This window comes from Trachypithecus francoisi, unplaced genomic scaffold (assembly GCF_009764315.1).
Source record: "Trachypithecus francoisi isolate TF-2019V2 unplaced genomic scaffold, Tfra_2.0 Lachesis_group9, whole genome shotgun sequence".
NCBI lineage: Eukaryota > Metazoa > Chordata > Mammalia > Primates > Cercopithecidae > Trachypithecus > Trachypithecus francoisi.
Window position 1 is genome coordinate 67,623,502 of NW_022681474.1, and position 23,377 is coordinate 67,646,878.

A 23,377-nucleotide genomic window follows, 5' to 3' on the forward strand; every position below is an offset into this window, starting at 1 on the left:
TTATAATAGGGAAACAAAATGTATATCAAAAATATGGGAAGATTAAATTATGATAGATTTATACATAAAGTCATAAAATACGCATGTAAAACTATTGAAAAAAATACCAAAAAATTCAACTGTGATTATCTCTGGACTGTGGCATTACAAGTGCTTTTTATTATTATTTTTCAGCTTTATTAAGGTATAATTGGCCAATTTTTTTATATTTATGGTATATAACGTGATGTTTAATATATGTATACATTGTATAATACTTATTACAATCAAGCTAAGTAACATGTACATTACTTCACATAGTTATTATTTTCATGTGTGTGCTGAGAACAGTTATGATTATTCTCTTAGCAAATTTGAAAGGTATCATATAATATTATTAATTATAGTCGCCATGCTGCACATTAGATCTCCAGAACTTGTTTATGCTACCTAAATGAAACTTTGTACACCTTGACCAGCATTTTCCCATTTTCCCCACCCACGACTCCCTTTTAAATTTTAAATTGACGTACATATCAAACTTTTAAAAAATCTGTCTAAATAACATCAATATGTGGTTCAGGAAATACTGTATCCTTTCAAAGATGCCTTGTTAGATGTACTGTTTCTACACAGAATCCTGCAGCAATTTAGTCAGATAACCAACTGGTGTAATCTCTCTGTACACTTACTTTTTGAAATGCATCACAATTAATTCTTTTTTCTTTTGGGAGTTCTGAGATCATAGATTTGGGATATTTCAACATCTTTACTGATTCTATCACTGTTTAACGAATTTAACTAAGTGACCTAAAAATGCTCCTTCGGACAGCTAACAACAAATAAGAATTTCTTGATTTGCTTCAAAATTAAAATTGCTGTTTTCTCTATTACAATATAATAGTTATACCTTTAGTAAGTACTTGTTGATTAATGTCCAGTAACAAATAAGTTTTATAAATTTAAGAGTCCATTACTTACTATTACACTACAGAAGGTCCTCCTACTACTATTAAATTTTCTAGTTGGGGAAGAAAAAGTAAATACCTTATGTGCATTAACAAGACTAATACTACTTTCGCTTTTCAACCACTGGGTAGTATTTAAGTTTACACTCAGATCACCAAAGTAAAATGATGCTTCTAGGTTCAAATAACTCAATGCTAATTTCACTTACCATACACTATGAAAAAAAGTCCAAGAGCAGGACAATCTAAGCTCTGATTCCACTTCTCTGCTGCTGTCCTCTCTAAACCCTTTTATGCAGATTGGCTTCATCTTAATAGCTATTAGCATGATGGCTATAGTAATTCTGACATACACCTACACAGCAAAAGTTTTCAGAGACAGAAAAGAGTTGCCTCATTTTGTGCCTCTCACTAAGCAGCTGGGCATGGTCTCCTCTCTCCTTAATGAGGATTGTAGCACTTGTCCATTCTTAAATCAATCACTGGCAAAGAAAAGTGGACTGCCATTTTTGTTTTGAGCAAGTCAGATCTTGTTCCCTGGGAGTGGGTAAGAGATATAGTTTGAAGCACAGCATATTGGAAGATATTAGATATCTGCACAAAAATCAGTTTTTGCATAGAAAGGAGAGAGTAGAGGGTGTGGAGTGGTCAGTCAAGAATTATTTGTTACAACCAGCATGAATTCACTCATTCATTCTTCATGGAGGACCTACTCTCTTGTGTTTTAAGTGCTGTAATGAGTCAGTGCGTGAATGCACACCAAAGGGTCCAATCACCACCAGAGGGATCAAAAAAGACTTTCCCAAAAGAAGCACTGCCTTGACTGAGACCTAAGTTGTAAGTAGGAGTTAAAGGAACATAGAGTTGATAAAGAATGCGATAGACAAAAAGCACAATGAGAAAGAAGATTCTGCCAAGCCTGACATTTATTGCTGCTGTTGGTAAATATATCTATTGTGTGCCTAATATGTGCTAAGTCAGATTCCAGTCTTGAGATTAGAGTCCCTGCCATTTAGGATTTACAGTAAGAGAAACAGTCAATCAACAGGTAAACAAAAAACAGTATAATGTCAATTAGTAATGAATGCCATGAAGAAGAGGCAGACGAAGAGCCAAAGAACAATGAGAGGTGACACTTTACATCTATACTTTTCAAGCATTGACATGCACATGAATCACCTGGGATATTATTAATACGTAGATTTTGATTCAGTAGGTCTAGGATAAGGTCTGTGATTGATTCTTCATTTTTAATAAACACCTGGGTCATGTCAATGCTACTAGCTCATAAATCCCACTTGTGTTGTGAGGATTTAGAGTGAGAGTTGAACAGAGACCTCAGTGAAATGAAAGAGGGTACTTTTGTTGGGGAAGGAAATTCCACAGGAGAGGATCACATGCAAAAGCTCAAGATAGAAACTGACCCAGAAGGTCAGTGTAGCTGGACACAATGGGTGGGGGGAAAATGGTAGTAAATTAAGTCAGAGGGGTCTCTAGCAGTCAGATCATGAGGAATTTATAGGTCATGGTATGGATTTTCAATGACTCAGTGTGATGAAAGGTCCTTGCAAGAATGTAGGTATATTGGTCAGAGTTCTTCAGGGAAATAGAACCAATAGATTGTGTGTGTGTGTGTGTGTGTGTGTGTGTATGTGTGTGTGTAGGTGAGTGAGTGTATGTATGTGGGTGGGTGTGGGTGGTAGAGAGAGAAACATTTATTTTAAGGGATTGACTTATACAATTTTGGAGACTGGCAAGCCCAGAATATGCAGGGTAGGCTGGCAGTCTAAGACCCAGGGAAGAGTTGATGTTGCAGCTCCAGTGTGAAGGCAGGCTTTTGGCCAAAATTTCTCTTTGGGGATGTCAGTCATTTTTCTAGAGTCTTCAACTTATTGGATGAGGCTCATTCACATCATGGAGGGTTATCTGCTTTACTCAAGTGTACTGGTTTAAAAACTAACCTCAATTTAAAAATAACTTCACAACAACATCCAGACATGTTAATCCAAATATCTGAGTACTGTGGCAGAGTCATCTTAACACATAAAATTAATCATCACAAAGGACATGTAGATATGTTGTCTGATTGTACTATTTCCATTCAATAAATTTTGGTCACATCTATCACATACTTGGGTGAAACTATATGATTTCTAATATTCCTCTCAGTTTTAAAATGTTACAATTCTATGGGATCCCTGCCAGATAATCTCTTGGATCATGTGCAGATTGAACAAAATTCTGGATAGGAACCACACTAATGCCCAGTGATGTTCTGAATATCCATTTGATGTTTTCTTTGCCAGTCAGGAGATGGCAGGTCACCAAGATCATGCAGCAGGTCAGTCCAGAATGGACAGGATGTGCTTCCTGAGTCTGATTCTCAACCAGTAGACCAGTGATATGAGATTTGGCTGTGAAAATTAACTTGCCTCAGCATTGCAGAGGCAAGGAAGTAAAAATTTGCCCTCATGTACAGTAAGATTGAAAAACATGCTTCATTGCAGGTCTTAACCAGATTCTTACTGCAATATATCCTAATGGGACTTTCTAATTTGATATAGAAATTTTATTTTATTTTTATTTATTTATTTATTTATTTTTTCTTTTTTTTTTTTGAGGCGGAGTCTCACTCTGTCGCCCGGACTGGAGTGCAGTGGCCAGATCTCAGCTCACTGCAAGCTCCGCCTCCCGGGTTTACGCCATTCTCCTGCCTCAGCCTCCCGAGTAGCTGGGACTACAGGCGCCCGCCACCTTGCCCGGCTAGTTTTTGTATTTTTAGTAGAGACGGGGTTTCAGCGTATTAGCCAGGATGGTCTCGATCTCCTGACCTCGTGATCCGCCCGTCTCGGCCTCCCAAAGTGCTGGGATTACAGGCTTGAGCCACCGCGCCCGGCCATGATATAGAAATTTTATGGCATGGGCCAAAGTGCTGGGTAATTTCTGAAAGATAGACCTAATGTATCGTCACATCAAAAATGATCCTAAGACTGAACAGTTATTCAAACGTTTGAAAATTTTATAACCAACCACAAGTCTCAGAAGACATTTTCTTCCCTTTAAGGACATTCACAGTGATCCCCCAAGAGGGAACTTTCATGGTGTACCACTCATGAGGTTTGGTGATCAGTCACTGTTACACTAAATCTTAAAATGAGTTGTCATATACTATGTTCTGTGTGTGGTTAAGTTTTACAATGTATCTGTTGGGACATTTTGTTAACTCCTAACAGGCAATTTATTTATGGTATAGCTGTAGCTTTAACATCTATTTTAATCATTAGGCCATCTGTTGTTTCTGAAATTTTGCTATCATTTGTCTGTGTCCACACCCTATTTCATTTATTCTCTTACTAATTACCATGTGGAACAAACAATCTTATTTTCCTAAGGTGTTTTTGTGTTTTTTTTTTTATTTTTTGAGACAGTCTCACTCCGTCGCATAGGCTGAAGTGCAGTGGCGTGATCTCAGCTCACTGCAACCTCCGTCTCCCAGGTTCAAGTGACTCTTATACCTCAGCCTTCCGAGTAGCTGGAATTACAGGCATGCACCACCACACCCAGCTAATTTTTGTATTTTTAATAGAGACGGGGTTTCACCATGTTGGCCAGGCTGGTCTTGAACTCCTGACCTCTAGTGATACACCCACCTCTACCTCACAAAATGCTAGGATTATAGGCATGAGCCTCTGTGCCCAGCCGTATTTTCCTGTTTGACAGAAAATTTTTGATTTTGTAACTGCCTGAGATACAGTTGCTCCCTGTGGAGGAGGAAATAGCAACTATGTCAAGGGAATAAAGACTCATAGAGGAAAGCAAGTATGAGTGACAATATTGTGGAAAAAGAATGAGTCGGTCCAGTAGCATTAAACCCAGCAGGAAGAAGAGTAGTTGCTGAATAACAACTACATTTAGATTCTTTAGTTGAGAGATTTAGACTTATTATGAACTTACTGGAAATAATTTTAGTGGAAATTTTCCATTGTAAAATAATACATGTTCATTGGAAAAACTGAAACAAAGGTTAAAGTTCCCTAGGGACTTTATTTCATGGAATTTTGCCTAACTAACATACTTTCCCTTTCCCATAGTTCTTGGAAGTATCTAAGGTAGAGATATTAATAAAGTCATTTAATTTAAAAAGTAATAAGTAAGTTTTAATCAAATGCTGAGAATACAATTTGTATTCTTAGTGGTTCTGTGACCAAGCTATTAAATATCCATTCCTCTTCCCAACAGTCTGTGAAACTTGTTTCTTTCTTATACTTATTTGTACAAAAAAAAAAAAAAAAAATTGGAAAGTAGCTGCTCCCTCTGTTCAGACCACACGGTTTGCCTCTTTTTCCAGAACATCATTCTATGTTCTGACTTTCAGCTCTCCCAAAGCCTATATTAGACCTATTTTTGACAAGGCTGCAGCAAGGGAGGGAATGGCTGATTCTCCTGACCTGCCCTATCAGTATAGGGGATTATTTCATTTCTTTCCAGATTAGAGGGTATGCATGAGTCTCATAACTTTTGTAGCTTACTTTAGTCATGGAAATGATTTTTCATATATTATTGTTTTTCTGATAATTTCTACAGAGTTTTGGTGGTGAAGTTTTTCGCATGTTTTTCCACTGACAACTTAGCCCAGAGTGATCTATTTGGGAAGTTTCTCAATTTTGTCTTAGTATGTTTTCATTGCTATAAAGGAATACCTGAGAGTGTGTAATTTAAAAAGAAAGAGATTTAATTAGCTGATAATTCTGCAGGCTGTACAAGAAGCATGGCACCAATATCTGCATTTGGCGAGGGCCTCAGGCTGCCCCCACTTGTGGAGGAAGGTGAAGGGGAGCAGGCATCACTTGGTGAAAGAAAGGGAGAGAGATGCCAGCATCTTTTTAACAATCCGTTCTCAAAGGAATTAATAGAGCAAGAGCTCCGTCTTTACTTTGAGAAGGGCACCAGGCCATTCATGAAGGTTCTGCCCCCATGACTCAACACCTCCCACCAGGCCCCACCTCCAACATTGGACATCAAATTTCAACAAGACATTTTTCAGTGGATAAATAGCTAAACTAGGTCAAATTTGAAAGAATATCATTTCGACTATATCATTTAGAAATAACAGCAATCCAGAAAAGAAGACAAACACAGAAGCTAGAAGAATTTTGATAGGAAATACCCATTTAATACACTGCCTTTCGTTCATTCCTCCTCCGAGAATGTAAATGAATTATTTCATTTTGAACTTTAATTTTAGATAAGTATCTTTAAAAACAGTTCAGAAAATAAAAAGATTTATAGGAGTTAAATGTTACTTTTAAGTTAAAAAAAATCACTTAAATTTCTACTGATACTGTGAATGGAGACAGTTCATATCCTGATTCTTCTGTTTCAAGTTATATAGTACCTTGATGAAACTACTCCATCATTAAATATCAGTTTCCTTCCTCATAAATGAAATATACTATTAGTATTTGTATTATAAAGTTGTTTTGACAATGAAATACAATAATTTGTGTAAGATTGTAAGATGCTTAACATATGCACTGGGAGCTAATAAGTCCTCAAGAAATGTTGTCTTGTTATTTTTAGTATCATTGTCAAGTAAATGTTGACTTGATACTGAACTATGTTCCTATGACAAAATAGGTAATAAACAGAGGAAAGAATGATATTAATAAATCGAATAGGAAGAAGATGAAGGAATGCAAGTATGTACGCAAACTAATTAGATTAAAATTATAATGATATTACTTGTGAGAGAGAAATGGCAGGCAATTTTATACAATAAGAATTTAAAAAAAGGTTATTGAAATTCATATGTAAAGGTAAAAGACACCAAATTAATCTGTGCTTCCAAGAAAAAGCAAACTAAATCTTATAAAGAATTATATAGTATGACATTGAATCCTCTTTTCCATCCCAACTTTATTTAAGGCCTTTCCTGTCAATAAATAGCAGTTAAACCTGTTTGCCCCATTTCTGCTCCTTTATAAGTACATTTGTTTGAGGAGTAAAAAGGTTATCTATATGGAGGGAATTTATATAAAATAAACCTTTATCTTTTTCTAGAATTAATAATTGGAGACACACAGCTGGGCATGGTGGCTCATGCCTGCAATCCTAGCATTTTGGGAGGCCAAGGCGGGTGGATCACAAGGTAGGAGTTCGAGACCAGCCTGGCCAACATGATGAACCTGTCTTTACCCAAAATAAATTAAAAAATTAACCAGGTGCACACCTGTAATCTCAGCTACTTGGGAGGCTGAGACAGGAGAATTGCTTGAACCTGGGAGGTGGAGGTTGCAGTGAGCCAAGATCACACCACTGCACTCCAGCCTGGGCAACAGAGCAAGACTCCATCTCAAAAAAAAAAAAAAAAAAAAAAATGGAGACATACAAGAGCATTACCTCATTACCTCAGCAGTAGAAGGAAGAGAACAACAGTCTTTGAAATGAGGAAATATTTGCAGTACTCTTGAAATATTACTAATATATTCCACTTGAGATATATATAGATATAGATATATAATGCAAGTGAAAACCAAAGCTCTACATGTGAAACATGATGTCTCCTTATTATATAAGATACTGATCATAAGCACCGGCACCTAATAATCCCTTAAGAAGTGTACTGCCAAGAGTCTTATTGACACTCTGCCCAAGAAGTAGGGATGGATCCTAAACTACTTGAGTCTTCTACTCATCAGTTGTTAATTTCATAGGAAATATATGACCTAATCACTCAGAAACATACTTCCAACTCACTTTTTACTTCTTTTTGTTATGCAATTTATAATAGCCATGAATAAATGGACTGTTTTAAAATAATACACTACATATAAGTTTCTACTGCCCATGCCATTCAAATATCTATAACTGCTTTACCCTGAGGAGTTGCCCTTCCCTTCAGGGCTCATCTAGCATGATCTGACTATCCATAACTCATCTATTATGAGTATATAATGCTCAGTCTTTATCAGATACCTTCCAAAAATGTTTCCAGTGATTCCTGGGGAAATGCACACATCCTGCAAGCATGTCTGCTTTGTACTTGTATTCTGTTGTTCCTTCTCTCAACTCCTCTGATGACCAGTTTTTACCAGAGTGTAATTATTTCCTCATGCTACAACTTCTGTGTCTTCATTACTTCAACCATAAGTACAGCTCAAAGCAGACTCTAACATTGAACACATTTTTGTGCCCCCCCCCCACAAAAGACTGAGAAAAACTTAAGGAATTAAAAAGTCTACAAGAATAATGTTTTAAGCCAATAAGCACAACAGTAGTCAAAAACAAGGCTTTATTATAAAAAGCGAACTTTCTTGAGAGAAAAAAGAAAAAGATCTGTGAGTTCCAAGGAGTCAGAGTTTACATTATAAATAATAAAGCAAGAAAGAATGCAGAATTTGATTTCAGAATCGTTTTTCTACCACTCAGGAAGAAGATGAAATTTTAACTAGTTGGTAAGTAAGAGATGATACCAGAGATTTTATGGGATTCCATGCTGCCTAAGCCCTTCAGAAAGTCCTAATTCTCAGTCTCTCTATGGGCTGCAGCATGGGAAGAGGAAAGTCATCAGAAACATTAGAGAGAAAATGCAAGAAAGGACTTGCGGGGATGTGTGTGCTATAGAAAGTTAGGAGGGGTAGGTGTGTAGGGGGGGAAGAAAAAAACCTTCTAGAACAAACATGGTTCTCTGGCTTTAGATAACCCATGGCCAAGAAGTCTAAAGCAATGTAACTCAAGTGCAGTCCACCCATCAGCAACTTACATGAACTGTTTTATTTTTTAACTAGTTAATTATTATAATGTGTCAGAATATAGATCAATGCACCAGTTAATTTGTGAAAAAAAGTCTTGCTATCAGATAAAGTAAACAGTGCAGTAAGTGCTATACTTAATTTACATTCTGGCACAAGTTTCTTGGTCCGAGGGCAGCACTGAATTAAACTGTTTAAGAAAATTGGACAGATGAACATGAGTGAAGGCTTGTACCAGCTATTAAACTAAGCATAAAAGCCATCATAATTAAAACAGTATAGTACTGACACAAAAATAATCAAATAGAACTATGGAAAACAATAGAGAACATATAATCAGATCCATTTGGAATAGGAATTTAAAGTAGCATTTAGGATAATTCTGGAAAAAATATTTAATATATTTGTTTTGACAATTGGCTGTCTATTTTGGCAGAAAAAAATGTTAGATCTGTTATTTCTATCATAACAAAAATTGAATTTCATTTAAAATAACCAAAATTTTGTTTCAATGACAATATAAGAAATTCTTAAAAAATAAATAAATAATTACTAAATGCAGTCATTCATTACATAATAGTGTTTAAGTCAGTGATGGAATACATATATGACAATGATCTCATAAGATTATAAAACTTTATTTTTACTGTACCTTTTCTATGTTTTCATATGTTTAAATACATAAAAACTTACCCTATGTTACAGTTGCCTCCAGTATTTAGTATAGCAACATGCTATACAGGCTTTAGCCTAGAAGCGATAGACTATACCATCCAGGTTTGTGTAAGTACACGGTATGATGTTTGCAGGATTACAAAATCACCTAACAACACATTTCTCAGAATTTATTCCCACCATTAAGTGATGCATAGCTGTTATTTTGTTTTTAAAGATAAGAAAATAAAGTATTGGTGAGGATGTTGAGAAACTGAAACCCTTATGTATTGCCAGTGGGAATGAAAAATAGTACAGCCACTGTGAAAAACAGCATAGATTACCATCTGATCAGAAATTTTACTTCTGGGTATATGCTTGATCATTGAATAATGCAGTGGTTAGGAGTGCTGACCCCTGTGCAGTTGAAAAATCTGCAAATAACTTTCAACTCCCTCAAAACTTAGCTATACATACCCACTGTTGACTGGAATCTTTACTGATAGCAGCCATTTAACACATATTTTGTATGTTGTATGTATTATATACTATGTTCTGAAAGAAAGCTAGAGAAAAGAAAATTTTATTAAAATAAGAAAGAACATGTGTGTACTATTCATTAAATGGAAATGCAGTATCAAAAGTCTTAATCTTTGTCATCTTCATGTTGAGTAGGCTAAAGAGGAGGACAAAGATGAAGGGCTGGTCTTGCTGTCTCTGGGAGAAGATGAGGAAGTGGAAGGGGAGGCAGGAGAGACAGGAACGGTCAGTGTAAGTTTTATTGAAAAATATCTGCATGTAAGTGGACTCACGCAGTTCAGATCCATGTTGTTCAAGGGCCAACTGTGTGAGCAAAAGAATTGAAAGCCAGGACACAAACAGATATTTGTACACCAATGTTCACAGCAGCATTATGTACAGTATCCAAAAGATTATCACAATCTAAATGTTCTACATAGGATGAATGGTTAAATAAAATGTGGCTTATCATACAATGGACTATTATTCAGCCTTTAAAAAGAATGAAATTCTGATTGCTTCAACATGAATAAACATTGAAGACATTATGCTAAGTGAAATAAAGCAGACACAAAAGGACAAATATTGTCTGATTCTACTAATAATACATACCTAGAATACTTATATCCATAGAGGCAGAAAGTAGAATAGTGGTTACCAGGATCTGGGGAGGGCAGAATGGAAAGTTGTTGTTTAATGGGAACAGTTTTAGTTTAGGATGATAAAAAAGTTCTGAAGAGGAATAGAAATGATGGTTGCAAAACAATGTGAATGCACTTAATACCACTGAATTGTACACATCCAAATGACTTGCATGATAAATTTCGTGTTATGTATATTTTACCACAATAGACAAAAGAAAGAAAATATAAGATTAACACTTTTAAAAAGTGAAGAAATTCTATTAAATAAAACACAAATCTAGAATTTACAACGCAGTGGTTTCATTCACGGTGTTGAGTGTATCAATAACTATTTCCTTTTTAGAGCTGAGTAGTATGCCATGCTATGAATGTGCCAAAATTTGTTCTTACAACTGTTGAAAGACATTTGCATTGTTTACGGTCTGTGTGATTATAATAGAGTGATTACAAACATTGACATATAATTTTTTTGTGTGACCAACATTTTTCACTCCCTAAGGTCTCTCTAATTCCAGGAGAGAGGTTTCTGGGGCTTATGATAAACATCTGCCCTGCATGTCTCTAGAGAGGCCATTTGGCCAAGGCTTAACTACGACTGATCTAAGTTTTGGTAAAATGCTCTGAGATATGCCTGGAACATGAGAGCGTGGGAGGCTTTGAAGAGCAGCCAGAAGACCATTTTCCACCCCCCTACCTGTCTTCCAAGGAGGCTGCCATGAGACGGTTAGTCATCACTTCATGGGTTTTGAAGAGGCCTGAGGCTTTCTGCCTCGCTGTCATTTGGGTACAACTGCAAAGTATAAAACTGCTTATCTGCAACATGCAATTGGATCCTCAGCAGCAGGTTGCTCCCACTACTGATGATACATCATCACATTATTCGCTATTTTTGTTTCAGTGTCATCCTTTGAGATAAGGGACGTGGGTATCTGGCATTTTTGCTCATTTTCTTTTGCTAGGTAATAAACTGTCTAAATATAACATAAGCTTTTTTTTTTTTTTTCTAGCCAGTCAAATGTGTCAGGCTTTGATTGCCAGAACTTTGGCTTGTTTTCATTTTCCAGCAATTATGAATAGAGCTGCTGTTTATATTCATGTACTTATCTTTCTGTGAACATAAATTTTATTTTTCTAAAGGAAATTCCCAGGAATAGTATTGCTGAGGCATATGGGAAGTGTAAACAAGAGAGTGCCCAACAGCAGTGTAAGAGCGTGGTAGTCACTGCACATTCTCACCAGCCTTTTCATATTATCATGAATTTTTAAATTGAGTTGTTTGTTTTCTTTTTATTGAGATTTGAGAGTGCTTTATATATTCTGGATACAAGTTCTGTGTTAGACGTGTGATTTGAAAATATGTTCTCCAATTTTGAAGTTTGTCTTTTCATTTTCCTAACAGTATCTTTTGAAAAGCAAAAATTTTACATTTTGACAAAATCTAACTGATCTGTTTTTAAATTATTGGTTGTGCTTTTGCTTTTGCTATTATCTCTAAGAACTCTTAGACTAACACCAAGTTGTAAAAGTTTTTTGTTTTGTTTTGTTTTTTCATTTTTTGAGATAGGGTCTCAATTTGTTGCCTAGGCTGGAGTGGGGTGGTACAATCAAAGCTCTTTCCAGACTTGACGTCTTGGGCAAAAGATATCCTCCCACCTCAGCCTCCCAAGTAGCTGGGACTACTGGTGCATGCCACCACACCCAGATAATTTTTAAAAATTTTGTTGAGATGGGTTTTCACTATGTTACCCAGGCTGGTCTTGAACTCCTGGGCTCAAGCAGGATTACAGACATGAGCCACCACCCCTGGCTGATTTTTTCCAAAAGTTCCATGGCTTTTCATTTCATATTTACGTCATAATGTTTTTTGAGTTAAATTTTGGATAAAGTGAGGTATAGGTCAGGTTGTTGTTATTGTTGTTGTTGTTTTGTGTTTTTGTTTGTTTTTCGAGATGGAGTCTTACTCTCTTGCTTAAGCTGGAGTGCAGTGGCGTGATCTAGGCTCACTGCAACTTCTGCCTCTCAGGTTCAAGATCCTACTGCCTCATCCTCCTGAGTAGCTGGGATTATAGTCATGTGTCACTACACCCGGCTAATATTTTTGTATTTTTTTAGTAGAGTTGGGGTTTCACCATGTTGTCCAGGCTGGTCTCAAACTCCAGGTCAGGTTGTTTTAACTGTATATAAATGTTCAAGTTTTCCAACATCATTTGTTGGAAAGACTATCTTTTCTCCATCGGATTATTTTGCACATTGTCAAAATTCACTTGGCCATATATTTCTGGACTATCTTCTGCTTTACTGATCAACTGGTCTCTTTCTCTGTACCACATTGTCTTGATAACAGTAGCTTTACAGTAAATTTTAAATTTAGGTAGGGTGATTCCTCCAACTTTATTCTTCTTTTTCAAAACCCTTTCACGTATGATAGTTCCTTTGAATTTCCATATTAATCTTTAAATTGGCTTGTCTATATCTATAAACTTCCGCTGGTATTTTATTTGGAATTTCAATAAATCTAAATTTGGGAAGAACTGGCATTTTACTACGTTGAGTCTTTCAATCTATGAACATCATATGTCTCAATTTATTTGATATCTTTTAATCAGCGTTTGTTGTTTTCTGCATACAGATTCTGCACATTTTGCCAGATTTATACCAAATTTTGGAGGTGTTGTAAATGGTATTTATTTTTAAACTTTCAGTTATAGTTACATTCATATTGTGCAGAAATAAAATTGTTTTGTTTTATGTTGATCTTGTATCCTGTTGATGCAGGGCAGGTGAGCCTCCTTAGCCCAGGTGGGTTCTTGGCTTTGCTTAGGAGATAATTCAAGAGTGAGCTAATGGTGAAAGAAAGCCTGTTTATTGAAGTATCAGTGTACCACAGAGTGACAGCTCCTTGTGGAGTAGCACTAACCCAGAGCCTGAGCATCCACAGTAGCAGCATATGGACTATGGGCTAGCAGTATTTATGCCCACTTTTAATTACTTGATTAAGGAGTGGGTTGCTCAGAACGCTCTAGAAAAGAGGCAGTAACTTCTGGGTGATGCTGGGCATTCGTAAACTGTCAGGGCACTGGTAGGAGTGTCTTATGCTGATGAGCAGTGGGGACACCTAGAGGTTGGTTCTGTTGTCATCTACTGGTTCCTGCTGGTTTCTTCACTTCATCCTGTTGAGACCAGGAATAAGTCCTGCTGGTCTCCTACCTCACTGTAACCTTGCTACACTCCATTGGATTGAGGAGTCTTTTGTGGATTTCTTGAGATTTCTATTTAGATGATCATATCACTTGTAAATAGGGACAGTTACATTTCTTCATTTTAAGTTTTTATTTCTTATATTTTAAAATTGTTATTGTAGTAGTTAGAATTTCTAGCACAAGATTGAATGGGAGAAGTTAGAGTGAACGTCCTTGCCTTGTTCCCAATCTTAAGAGAAAAGCCTATATTCTTTTATCATTAAGTATAATGTTAGTCGCAGGTTTTTCTTAGATGTTCTTCAACAGGTTGAGGATGTTCCTTACTATTCCTGCTTTGCTGAGAATTTTTATCATGAATGAAAACTGAATTTTACCATATCATTTTCTGAAAAAAAAAAAGAAATAATTGTTACATTTTTCATTAGACTATTAATACAGATTTCATTGATGCCTAAATATTGACCAGCCTTTTACACCCAGAATAAATACCATTTGGTTGTGGTACAGACATACATACATACATGCTAATATATGATGTTTGTATTTTTGTATCCTCTTCCTCCTCTCCTCCACCTTTTCCCCCCTTCTTCCCCTCCTCCCCCTCCTCTCCTTCCTCTCCTTCCTCCCTTCTTTGTCTTCATTTTTATACTATCTTTGGCTGTGATATCAGTGTAATGGTGGCCTCATAAAATGAATTGGAAAATGTTACCTCTTCTGTTTTTTGGAGGAGATTTTGTAGAATTGCATTGCTTCTAAATGTTTGCTAGAAACTAACAATGACATCATCACCAAAGATGACATTTTTGAGAAGGTTTAAATTATGAATCAAGTCCCTTCATGGTTTTAAAAATATTCATAGTACATATTTCTTCTTAATTGAATTTTGGTAATCTGTAGCTTTAAAGTATTTGGTTCTTTTAATTTAAGAAGTAAAATTATGGCCATAAAATTGTTCTAGTTTTCTCTCACTATCCTCTTAATGCCTATGATGCTATGGTGATAATTCCCTGTTTCATTCATAATATTGTAGTTTGACTTTCTCCTTTTATTTCTTTGACAATCTTGCTAGAGTTTTATCAATTTTAGTGGCATTTAACAGACCTTTCAGTTTTATTGCTGCAATAATAAGTTACAGTCTTAGTTGTTTAAGATAATACACATTTATTATCTTACAGTTCTGTAGTCTAGAAGTCTAGTCACACTGGACTAAATCAAGGTATTAGCAAGGCTGTGTTCCTTCCTAGAGACTGTAGGGGAGAATCTCTTTCCTTTTTTCACTTTTGTGAGCTCCTTGGCTCTTGGCCTCTTTCCTCCGTCATCCAAACCAGCAATGGTTGGTTGAATTCTTCTCACAACTCATCACACTGACCTACTCTTCTGCCTCTCTCTTTCACCTGTGATGACTATGGATCCATCCAGTTAATTCAGGATGATCTCCCCATCTTGAGGTCCTTAACTTAATTACATCTGCAAATCCCTTTTTGCCATGTAAGGTAACATATTCACAGGTCCTGAGGATGATAATCTGGGTATCTTTGGAGTCATTATTCTGCCTACTAAAGTATCTACAGATATTTACTATTATATGAAGAAGCTTTGTTTACCTTCTATGGAGAATGTTTATATTTTTGTTTTTTCAGGCAATCAACACACTTAAGATCAGTTGATAATTCCATCTAGCATTCTATTGTCTGTGGTTCCGATGTCAGTTCAATTTTTAAAGCTTTTGCTGTGTTATTCCAATGTGTCCAATGTTAGTGGTTATTAGTCTCTGACCTGAGAAGTGGTCTGTTCCTTCGATTAGACTGATTACATTCAGATCCACATAAGCATGGTTTGGAGTTGATACCAGGAGTTCACAATCAACATTGCAGTGCCATTTTCCCCAGCACTTCCTTCTCCCTCATCTTCATATTTCTGATGGTTCCCTGGCCAGATCTCCAGCCAAAAAACTGGGGCTTTAGTTACCCGGTTCTGCTAAGGACTTTCTCAACTGATGCCAAGTGGCAATGTAATTGCCCAGTGGGTTTATCTTGTCTGCTCCACAGAAAAGCTGCTCTACTAAGACAGTGTTATTGCAATAGAGAAAGAATTTAATAAACACAGAGCTAGCTAAACAAGAGACCAGAGTTTTATTACTCAAGTCAGCCTCCCTGAAAATTTGGAGGCTCAGATTTTTTTTTTTTTTTTTTCCGAGACCGAGTCTCGCTCTGTCGCCCAGGCTGGAGTGCAGTGGCGCGATCTTGGCTCACTGCAACCTCTGCCTCTCGGGTTCAAGTGATTCTCCTGCCTCCCCTGCCCGAGCAGCTGGGACTACAGGCGCCCGCCACCACGCCTGGCAATTTTTTTGTGATTTTTAGTAGAGACGGGTTTCACTGTGTTAGCCAGGATGGTCTCAATCTCCTGATCCCGTAATCCGCCCGCCTCAGCCTCTGAAAGTGTTGGGATTACAGACATGAGCCGCTGCGCCCAGCTGGAGGCTTGGATTTTTTAAGGATAGTTTGGCAGGCATGGGGCTAGGGGATGGGAAATGCTGATTAGTTGGGTGAGGGATGAAATTATAGGGTGTCAAAGCTTGTCTTCTTGCGTGGAGCCGGTTCTTGGGTGGGGGCCATGAGACCAGATGAGTTGGTTTACCAGTCTGGGTGGCACCACCTTGTCCATCAGAAGGCAAGGCCTAAAAAACATACCTCAAAAATCAACCTTAAGTTTTACAATAGTAATGTTATTCACAGGAGCAATCAGAGAGGTTAGGAATCTTGAGGCCTCTGGCTGCATGATTCCTGAGAAATAATTTCTAATCTTATGGCTACTTTGTTAGTTTTACAAAGGAAGTCTGATCTCCAAGCAAGGAGAGGTTTTGTTCAGGAAGGAGCTGTTATCATCTTTGTTCCAAAGTTAGGCCATGAACTAAATTTCTCCCATAGTTAGCTTTGTATACACCCAGGAATGAGCAAGGGCAGCTTGGGGGTTAGAAGCAAGATGGAGTCACTTAAGTCAGATTTATTTCACTGTCATAATTTTTGTAAAGGCAATTTCTCCAGGAAGGCACAAGAGAAATAAAAGTAATATAGGTTCATCCCACCCTCTTGGGGCCACAGATTTATTATCATTACTAGGTTTCAGGCTGGCTTGACAAAAAGTCTAGTGGAAAAAACACAGTACACAAAATAATATGAATAGAAGATGAATAGACTGTAAAGAATGCCAATTGCACCTAAATATACTAATAGGAAATTTCTCAATGCTACTGAAGTTGAAAATAAAAATATAGAAGAAATATAAATATCATACAAACCCATCAGGCAATTACACTGCCACTCGGCCTCAGTTGTGAAAGTCCTTAGCAAAACCAGGTAACCAAAGGCTTTTTGGCTGGAGAACTGACCTGGGAACCATAAGAAATAGGAAGGTGAGGGAGAAGAAAGTGCTGGGGAAAACGAGATGAGAGTGAGTGAGATGTAAGTGTAGTTCAAATTTGGAAGCAGAATCAGAAATTTTAAACTACCCTGTGGACCATGCTTACAGATAACATCCTTGAAAGCATGAAGAGTTTGGCCCTTTTGGGATGCTTAGGAGGTAGGAGTTAGCGTTTGCTTTATGATGTGGTAAAAGGATTGAAAGTGTTTGGATTGGCTAGCAGCCAAAATTTGTATATTTTAATTTTTGAGTAGTTTCTTATAAAAATGGGATTATGTTTCTAGGAGTCCAAAAAGTCAGTCTTGAAGTCTTAAAATGCTTAAAACTACTTAAAATACTTAAAACTAAAAATACTTAATACTTAACATACTTAAAAACCTTAAACAACTGAAAACCAATAATGAAAATATTATTTTCATTAATTATCCTTATGTTTTACATTTGGTTAACAAATTGCTTCTGAATGTAGACCATTTTTATATAGCATCTGAAAAAATATGTTTTTATCTCCTAACTTGTTTTCTTACCTTCTAAAACAGGTCTCTCTTGTTTCTCTCTGGTGTTGTGTTCATTTGTCTGTCATAATCTCCGTATCCCAGCTCTCCTTATCCATAAAATGAGGATAATTATAATAACATTTACCTTATTGTGTTGTTAACATGATTAAATAAAATGACATATGTCAAGCATAAAAAGTGTCTTGCACATAGTAACTGTTCACTAAATATGTGTTATAGTTACTTATGTGATCATCTTGTCTTAATTCACACAACTACTACTACCACTATTAATCATTATTGTAATGAAGTATTGGTTAGATTGACTTGAAGACTATCACATGAAGGCAATCTGCTAAATGTGAGTGTGTTTGTGTGTATGTGTGTGTGCACGAGCTATTGAATCCACTCAAAAGCTATAGATGATATCTACTATTGTTAAGTTCCATTTATATTGGAGGAAACTGAGATACAGAGAGAACAAATAGCTGGTCCATGATCACAATTTTGGCAAATGCTAAAACTGGAAAATGTTTGTAGTCTTATGTTACTTTATCTTCCAAAAAGCTGGACTTGTGTCTTGAAGAGTGAGTTGGGATTAAAGTAATTGGGTTAATCAGAAATCTTTACAAATCTATTTCAGCAACATTTACTTGAAAAAGAAGAAATAGTAAGTTGGAGCAAAGTAACTTCTCTAGCTTGTGAGGAAATGAGGCAGCATTTTAAATATTGCTACAACACGGTCTAAAGCTTAGCACAATTTTCTTCTATTGCTATTTCTTCTTTGAGATGTTATATCAGAGGAGCAAGACTTTTCTTTTAAGTGTAAATATTCTAGGGAACATTTTCTTACCTATTGTAAAATGCAATTTCTTGTTATATTCTGTGATGGTCTCTGATATCATCCTTATCTTCTTATTCACTGTGAAATGAATACAATGTTATTTCTGAAAAAGCTGAAATGTAAAATGCTTAGTGTTTTGCTGTTTGGTGACCCCTTAACATCAGTATAGTAAAGTGAGATCTAAAGCCTTACTATATTATACAAGGGAAACAGAACAACAAACTGATATTTATATAGATTAGATTCACTTTCAGTTTACAGGTTATTTCTTCAAGCTATATTTATGTTAGTACTCCAAACAAAGTGTTTTTATTTTCTGGAAAAAATACCAGAACTCTTCTAGCCTGTGAATTAAACATAACTGCAAAATACTAAATGAGAAAATAAATTTAAATTACATGAGTTTCTAAAAATGGCTTATCCTTTTCAGATGTTTGGCTGGCATTTTTTAGACAATTATCTGGGGTAAGTGGGGATGTTAACTGCTTTCATTATTCTCTAAACTGCAGAATGGAAGTTAAGAGTGATAGAAGATTTCACTTTTTGATGGTCAGTTAAAAAAAAGTAATTATGGAAACAATTACCTCAACAACAACAATAAAAACATTATGAATTTAGACTAAAATCTCGGATGGAGAATGTGGTAACTTAATTTTATTCCACAGTAGGCAATCTGAAAATCAAAGCCAATATTATGTTCTATTGATAAATGAAACCCTTTTTGAAGTTAGAATTTTCAGTATTTTACTGTCATTTGTCAATCCAGTACGTGCATTTTCATGTAGAAGATCAAAAGAAATGCATGTATTCTTGCTAGAAAAATGACCGATTAATATTCTTTATTATGTGGTATTATTTTAAAAGATATATTGCTGGACTCTGAGTCATTAAATGGTTTTTCTAAGGTGATGGTGTTCTCCAGAATCCACATTTTCTGGATGAGTGCCCTTTGGTAATGCAGTAGTTACTACCTTTTGCTGAAGGTTATAATTTATATAAGCCAAAAAATCATAGCCTTTCCTGGAATTGAAAAAGCTTTCCAAAAGCACTCATTGGAAATATTTTACTTACCATTATTTATGAAGCTAAAATTAACTATAAAAAGCACTTTTAATTTCAATTGTTGAAATGTCAAAAATCAAACAATTGGAAAAGAAAATGACAATTTGTTTCATATAATTTGATCGCGTAATAATGTCTGTAGTAAAGGATCCAGCACAGTGCCTGTGGTATTTGATGTGTTGGTTCCCTTACTCTTCTCCCCTCTTCTTTCTTTATTGGTTGGTATTTATATACATTGCAGATTTCCAATCAGCACTAAGAAACACCAAAAATGGATAATGCAGTTTTCACTGATTTTTCCCATAATTTGTGGATTCAACACTCAATGTAGATGCAAGTCCCCCCAGCACCTTTTATTTCTAATTAATTTCTCTCATCTCTCATTTTACTTGGCATTTTTTTCTCATTTTTTAAGGCATTCTCATTTTATTGGGCATATATTTTCTAGGATTTTTACATTTTTTTACATCATTACTCCATTATTTCTTCATTACTTTCCAATGACTAAAATTTCTAATTTTAACTTTTTAAAAATGTGAACTAGTAAATCTTTCAAAAAGAAAGAGACATATATGGTTTTACTGTCAGCCAATCTCATCTGATTATTGTGAGTTCTGCCAAATCTGAAAAATATAAAAGCAGATTAAATGAGAGTAGATCAAAAGATCATTAAAGTATAATTTCAGTTGTCTTTCATTCTTATTGTGTTGAGGAAGTGGGGAAATAAGGCTATTTTTTTTTCCTATTCATCAATTCAATTTTCTTTGGTGTAAACAATATGAGAAAAAAACTTGCTTGTTTCATATAAATGGATCTATTTTATGTTGTAATCTATTACATAGAATTCAACCTTCAGGTTTGTAAAGTAAAATGCCAAGGAATTTGAACTGCTCCAAAATACTTTTACTGTTATGTTAATTGAGAATATTTTATGTAGGCTTTATTTAAAAAAAGGTTGAGAACAAGAACTTTGGAAGAACTTAAAAAAAAAAAAAAACAAACCCTAACCCATATTATACATCCATCCCTCAGTTTCCATGGGGGATTGGTTCCAGGACCCTCTGCAGATGCCAAAATCCACGGATGTTCAAGTCTCTTATATAAAACAGTGTAGTATTGGCATATAACCTATGCATATTTCCCTGTATACTTTAAGTTGTCTCAGGGTTACTTATAATAACTAATACACTGAAAATGCTATGTAAATAGTTATACTATATTTTTTAGGAAATAGTTACAAGAAAAATGTCTGTACATGTTCAATATAGAAGCAACCATAGATGCAGAAACCCAGGAGAAAGAGGGTCAACTGCATAGGTTTTCAAACAATGCACTATTAATCTTTCACATACTATTCCAGTAGTTTCAAAGTGAATAATTATGGAAAGGATGGATTAAGTAAATGTAATTTTTTTCTGCAAGAGTTTCTATTTTAGGTAGCAGTGAACAAGTCTAAACCTCTTTCTCTTATATTTTGCTTTACCAAAGGTCTCCAGAAATCAGAAGTCTAGCCTTACTTCTAATTTGGCAAATACACAGCCATGAATCTACTCTTTGTATACATTAGATTGCCTTCCACCTAAATGTTATCTATTTCCAGCTACATGTATATTGAATATTTGCACACAGTGTTTTTATATTCTGGAAAAATATAAGAATGTTTTGAGAGCATACAATGGACATGTCTGCAAGAGAGTAAACGAAGAAAAATTAAATTCAAGATCAGACTTTCTAAAAGCAATCTGTTCTTTACAAATGTTTGCATTATGTAATTCACACCAATAACTGGAATTGGAGGAGTTCTTAATTATTTAGTCTTGGAATAGCAAAGCAATATTTAGAACTCTTGCTTAAAAATTACTTTGTATTTGCAAGGCTAATTTCAAAATAAATTGAGAATGTAATTTTATTAATTTTACCTAGCTAGGTTTGTATAAATGGACTTCCTTTCCCTTTTCTCCACAGAAATTTCTATTTATTCTTTATATTTTCAATTTAAGCATTATTTCTTCAGGAAAGCAACTTCCTGCTCTTGAACAGATCAATCTATCATAACATTTTTATCTTTCTTTTCTGTGAATTGTCACATCACAGTTTTACTCATTCTTGTACTAGACAGCAAGCACCATGATAAAAGGAACCATCAGTGTTAATTTTTTCAAATTATTTTAAAATTATTAAATTTGTTGTAAAGACAGGGTCTTGCTGTGTTGCTAAGGCTGGTCTCAAACTCCTGGCCTCAAACAATGCTCCTACCTTGGCCTCCCAGGTGTTGGGACTACAGGTGTGAGCCATGGCACCCCAGCCCTAATATTTATTAATTACTGTATTTTTTATGCCTGGCTTGAGAAGTACATAGTAGGAACTCACTTATAGTTATTAATAAATGAGAAAAATGAAATAAAATACTGATATAAAAATCACATGGTTGGAATTTATACAGAAACATCTACTTAGAGTAACAGACATGTTTGGAGGGAACAAATATTAACAAATGTTTATTTAGCACTTATATGTGCCAGGCCCTAATGTAAACCCTTTAAGTATATGTATTCAATGTATAAACAAGAAAATTGTACACAGGAAAGTTGAGTAACTCACTTAATGTCATGGAGCTAGTCAGATGAGGGTGCCCCAGGATTTAAACCTACATAATCTGTCTCCAGATTAGATGCTTTTAACTACTACCCTATTCTTGATTTTCAAACAAGAATATTGTATATATTTTCAAACAAGAATAGTGAAGTGGTTAAAAGCATATAATCTGGAGTCAGATGGGTAGTATATAGTTATAAAAGTTACCTAAAGATTGGTCATTTTAATCATTGTAAGAGCTAGAAGCCCTAGGGAAAATTTGACAGATTTTATTTTGTCAGCATTTAAAACTTGATATGAATAATATAACATAAACATTAAGTGAAAAGATAAGCTGCAGACACAGAGAAAATACCATGCATACAACACATATGGTGTTTAAAGTGTTTCAGGTTTTATATACAACATACTACAAATCAATAAAAAAATTTCACTAGAAAAATAGGCAAATCTGAAATAGAAAATGAATATATTAAGAAATTCCCTGATTTAGATGAATAAACATATATATGCTCAACTGTATTAATAATCAAAGAAAAATTGATTATATTACAAAGATATCATTTTTCCTGACAGCCACATTGAGCCCATTTTGGCTCGCATGAATTTCACCTTCAAAAATCTAAAGTGGAGATAAATTGCAAAAGCTATGTGAACAATAATATTTATTGGAATAATGTTTTAATAGCCCCTGCTGACAATAACATAAACGCTATCAATATGAGAAACTGATAACAAAGTATGGTTCTGAGACATTAAGAAGCTTGCCTGAGGTTGTAAAGGGTTGTGATATTCAATTACACATTCATTTGATTTCATAGGAATGAAATAAAAAGGCTTTGTGATTTAATGGGAAGAATATTAGTTCTTATTTCAGTTGTAATACAGATTTTCTTTGCGGTATTGACCAGCTTCTACTTCTAAAAACCTGTGATTTGATTTTTTTGTTGACATTTTGAAATCAGCCCTTATATATGATCTAATAATCTTTCATAAATTAGTGTAACTTGTTAACCCGAAGAACTCCTTTATTGTTGAAGTAACAATTAATCCATTTTGTGATTTTTAGTTTTCCCTCCAGTGACCTAGTTTAAACCATTTACATAATTACTCTTTTGATTTATTAACCAGATATTTCTCTATAATAGTCTATTATGCTAGATCTCATGTGTAACATACATGCTATATAAAAAGTTATATTACTATTTTTATTTGCTTCATTTTTCATTTGGTTAATTATTTTA

At 35.2% G+C, this 23,377-nt stretch overlaps 1 protein-coding gene across 2 annotated transcripts in view; it reads left to right on the top strand.

Moving 5' to 3' along the window:
- The window catches only part of CTNNA3 (catenin alpha 3), a 1,797,749-nt gene that overhangs the window by 1,248,714 nt on the left and 525,658 nt on the right, over nt 1–23,377 (top strand). The gene's annotated exons all lie outside the window — the stretch shown is intronic.